The 5,186-nt window shown below is 37.4% G+C and overlaps 1 pseudogene across 1 annotated transcript; it reads right to left on the bottom strand.

Moving 5' to 3' along the window:
* Window positions 1–674: 674 nt before the first annotated feature.
* On the bottom strand, window positions 675–2,157 carry LOC149568583 (aspartic proteinase nepenthesin-2 pseudogene; annotated as a pseudogene). The gene has a single exon (XR_016361692.1). The product of XR_016361692.1 is annotated as an aspartic proteinase nepenthesin-2 pseudogene (transcript).
* Between the last annotated feature and the right edge of the window lie 3,029 nt (window positions 2,158–5,186).

Raw genomic sequence — 5,186 nt, forward strand, 5'->3', positions numbered from 1 at the left:
TCCTCAAAGAAATAAGGTCAGACGATTTGTCCATCTCCACTGCGCAGGAGTTTTTCTTTTGTATTTGTTACATATAGAACACCGATCCTTTGATGACATTCAAGCAACAATTCATGAAACCTTTTCTATGTCAAGTATGATAGGAAAAAAATCAGAAATTCATACAAAAACAATTGCTACTGCAAACGAAGTTGCATGCCACCTAAACCATAACTCTATTGAAGGAAACATTACGCTGACCATCCTAAGTGCAGATTTAACTCAAAGCATGAGAAATTCCTATTCGATGGAACTGATGTCTAACTAAGAAAATATATGCATTCAAACTTCCTATTCTAATTATTACATATTCATTTTGTATGCGATGTCTATATATGCGGTGGATGAGAACTATTAGTTAAAAGCGGTGAATGGAGGAAAACAAAACATCCTTAATCGGTGCATAAGAAAACTGTCTAAATTATTATTTCTATCAAAGTAATTCTGATTATCTTTGTCCTAAACTTCTACTCTTCTGCGATTTTGAAAAATTACTAGTAACCTCTCCACTGATATAACTTTTATGTTTACCTTACGTAAAGTAAAATTACACTATCATTATTATATGTAGGTATAAATGATTGTATGCCTAGAAGATTGTTTAGAGTCGTGTTTTTATTGATAGACAAACGAAATTAAACTGGAGAGCCAATAAAGATAAATCATAAAGATTAACATATGACATATGACATTCGAAATTGAGTGAAGAAGAGGGAAACTGGGGAGGGGGTAAACGGAAGAGGAAGGGAGTTGCAATTATTTACAGAGAATCACACTTGGTGGGCTTGAAAGAGAGCGTGTTGTGAGCGTCGTTGTAGAGGATATGGAAGTTTTGCTGCTGTATGTTGCCGAAGATGGAAGGATTCCCACCACCCAACATCGCCAAGCACAGGAGATCATCAGATACCTGAAGAAAAACGTTGTCCGCTGGAAGCTCGTAATCCGCGCCGCCTTTGAAGTTGAAGACGACAGTTGGCAAGGTGACCTGAGAGAATGATGTCCCGTAACAGAGATCCAACCCAGTAGAAGACCCGTCTACTGGAGTCAGGTCAATGGCGGACTGAATCGCATCCTTCATAGGAGAGTAGGCAGCGTCATCCATAAAGGTAATTGTGGTTCCAGAGTCAATTATCATACCTCCACTGCCGTCCGGTTGCAGGTCAAAAGTTCCGGGAGGAATATGTACTGCCTTACCATTGACGGTGATTCCTGTAATAGGAATGTACCAGAAAGTGGGAATGACACTGCTCTTAATGAGTGACATAGTCTGGCCTCCGCTCATGGAAGCGCCCTGCCCGAAAAAGAGAGGGCTGGTCTGTGAAGAAGAGTCGGTGATGGACAAGAGACAGTAGGAGAACATGTTCTCTGCTTTGGAGCCGAGCTGTGAGACGAGGGAGAGACCACCTGTTCCCAGTCCCACGAGACCACCGCCCTGAGAGAATCCTTGTCCTTCATTATCATGCCCGCATCCAAATCCAATGCCTTTAACCTTGCTGCTCCCAATTGACAGTGTCTCCGATGCCAGGTCGCCGCTGGTGAAGGAACCGTCGCCATACTGATACATGAAGGTACAATCTGGACTGCATCCCGTTTGTGTGCTCCCCAAGGCGTTACAAAGAGAATCGCCGCAGGGAATCGTAGAAAAAGTGGAGGACTTGGAGGGGTCGAAGATTGGCGTGGGCTGAGAGAAGCAGTCCTCGCAAGGTTTGCACTGAGTCCAAATGAGGTCACTCCCCGTGTCCACAATAGCCTCAAAGCTCACAGAGGGCGTTCCCAGTCCAACGCTCATCAGATATTCTCCGTTCCCAACTTGAACGGGCGTCTCAGCGTCTAATTTCCCTATTATCTGCTGCTTTGCAATTGCCTCTATCTTCTTCTTTCGTCCCATACTTCGATCCACAGCCAAGCGCATATGATCAGAGAAGCCCAACTCTCTCTCTGATCTGCGCGTCATATTCACCCTTATTCTTACATTTTCAATATCGCTGCTGGAGTACTTGGGCCAAACACTAAACAGTCTGTCCGAAGAACATGATATCTTGGGAATAGTAAGGCATATCAATGCCACAATACCCAACGTCTTTGAATACTCCATTTCCTGCCTGATTTCTAAAGTTGGGAACACTTTTCTGCTCTTACCCGCTCGCCTCCATACTATATATAGATAGAGAAGGTTTTAGTCATGTTAAAATAGTTTATTCCGCATTTTAACAGATTCTCATGAGATATTCAACATCTTGTTTTGATGTGCTTGATACGGCGAATCTATTTTTTTGATTTCTTTATCTATCTGTGCCCATCTGAACTCTGGGATTTTTCTAAAGTAGCGGACAGAACTTGGAAATAAACTAGTATCATTTGAGTCTACACTTCAACTTAGTATTTCCGTGCACTCAATGGTTGATTAATTGCTGCCGTCCATGCAATCTATTGGACCATTGAGATTGAAATTAGAATCGAGTGGTTATTAATCTGTTGCCTTACCTTTGTTTGTTTTCTCTTAATCTATTTTCTGCTCTTAAGTCGCTTTTATCTAGCTCTCTCAAGTAGCTTTTTTCAAGCTCTTCTTCCTTAGAAATTGTAATGGGGGAGGAAAGGTTGGGACAATTTTTTTATTCATCTTCTTTATCTTTTTAGATTTTTCAAATTATTATTAATATTAATTACATGATAGTAGATGTCCTCTTAAAATCTTACATGTTATATTTTGAATTATTTTATTATAAGATTCATCTAGAGCTATCTATCTACTTAGACGATTCAAAAATAGCTTAATTAGTAATCACATGCAATATGGAACATCATTGTAATAATTGATAAAATTAATAAAGGATTTAAAACATTATTATGGGCTAGAGTTAACTAGACTTCAAAAGATAACTTTGATTTCCTATTGAATCCCCTCTTCAGTCTTGAACTTCAATACTCATTATATTAACATGAAAAGACAAGTTTCAAAATATACATGTAATTTTATTTATTTATCCTTGTAGGGAGATCAGTTTGAGGATGATGTTGGTGACCAAGATGAATAGTGGCATTAGGATTTTCAAAGTTTTTAGTAGAGGCCAAGGGTGTGATAATGATGATGATGGTGATGAGGGATGCATGCTTTTGCATCCTATGGTCATGGGCCCTATTAGTTTTTACAAATTTGGATTAGGGTTTCAAGGTTTTGTGGTTTTCTTGTCATCATTTTGTGCTATGGTGAAGTTTTCCCCCCTTGTATTGCAATTTTGGTTGTTGAGGATTTGATTTCTAAGGATGTTGTGGATTGAAAATTTTTGGTTGTTGGGGATGTTCTCCATGGATTTTGATGGAGCTATTACTGTCTTTAGTTTGTAGTAGGCATTGGGTACTGAATTGTGTGGATAGGTATCACTATTGTCTAAGGCCTTTGACTATGTCTCTATTGTTCCCTAAGAAGTGGCCTTGGTGAGTGTTGGGTCCATAGCTTGGCATGAGAGACACAATTTTTTGGTGTCCTTGTGTGGTAATTTATAGTGAGATAGCCCTCTACTTTCTTTCCTAGGCTTCTCAGTGTTCTCCTGTTGCTAGTGATGGTCTTTGGATGAATTCAAGTGTTTAGAAGCAAGAGAAAGGACTTCTTTGTTGATGGTAGAGCTTATTTTCTCCTCTATACACACATGTTGGCAAATTCAAGCCCACTTGGGGAATATCTCTAGTCCTATTTATTTGGCTATATTGCTTATCTTTTTTATAGTTGGCTTTATTTTTCGAGTAAGGGGTTTATGGTTCTTTAGTAGTGGTTGCTGGGATATTTTTGCCTCTAATTTCGACAAATTTTTGAGGCATCTTTCTTTCTTAGAGGGGGCTGATCTAGTAAGATGGGGGGATTTTACCCTTCAGTGTTTCTTATTAGGGCTACTTCTTTTAAGGGCTTCAATCCAAAGTTTTTTATCTTTGGCCTTTTCTATTATTGTCCTATTTCTTGTAGTGTTTTTTCTTGGAGTTTTTCTCCTAGTGGGTTCCTTGCAAGAGCCACTTCCATTTGAATAGCTCTGAATATGAAAATTTTAATGAGTAAGGATGGGGGATATAGTGCTCCTAGCATTTTGGTTGGCTTTGGTTGCAGCAAAATCTCCTAGGTTTTTGAAATTTCTTTTTAGTTGGGCCTATTTACTCTAATTTTTTTTTCTCAGATGATGCTACAAATTTCAAGTGCCCTTTTAGGCAGCTTGTTGTTCTTGATAGTGAAATAGGTAGATTTTGGGTTATTGAAACCCCTAGTTGGAGTTCACATTTGCTTCTAAGATATTCTTTGTGAGACTTTATTGGTCAATTTTAATGACTCTTGAGGTTGTGTATTCTCTATTTGATGGTTTGGGGAGCCTTAAAACCCCTTTGATTTCTACTCTATAGAGTTTGTTTCTAGTTTATGACTAAATAATTTGCTGGGTTTCTTCGGGAAGACAATTTTCTTGTTAATCTCTCATTTTGTTATCTATTATTTGTATCTTTCTAGCTACCAGACTGTGCCTTGTAAAATTTGTGGTAGAGTTTTTCATTTGTGGGGTTTCAGATCCCTAGTTAGATTTACATGTATGTTCTTTTGGGTCCCATTAAAACCTACTTTTACCCATAGCAAAAGATTCTCCTTCAATGTTTTACAAATTATAATTATTACAAACCACTCCATCAATGTTATTTTCCACATTTGATCCAATCATTCCAATTTATATAAATGCATATTAGATATACTCACAATACCTTATATGTACTACTGGTTGTGTTTATTTTGTAACCACTAACAAACATAAAATATTTTCAACCATTATATGTTACAAAAATACTAATATCAATAATACTATTTTATGATTTAATTAATAACAATTTATATAATCCAATATATACTCAAAAATTAATATCTTCTTGATGTAGTTTGATGCTATTTAAAATGTTTGAGCTCTAGCTACACTCTAATTTGTGGCCTTCAAATTGTCACTATCAAACTAAATCCTTAAAACTCCTACCTTCACATTATAAAAATTAATGTCTCAAATAAGTTGTTAAGGAAAAGGTGAAATGGCTTGATGTATTGATAAAGTGATAGATAATAAACAATTTATGGTTTCGAAAAGAGAATATGTAGTGCAACTTCAGAGATGAAAGAAGTAAATGGTTAT

The sequence above is a fragment of the Cupressus sempervirens genome, chromosome 3 (assembly GCF_028749045.1).
Source record: "Cupressus sempervirens isolate cs-2001-9-10 chromosome 3, ASM2874904v1, whole genome shotgun sequence".
Lineage (NCBI taxonomy): Eukaryota > Viridiplantae > Streptophyta > Pinopsida > Cupressales > Cupressaceae > Cupressus > Cupressus sempervirens.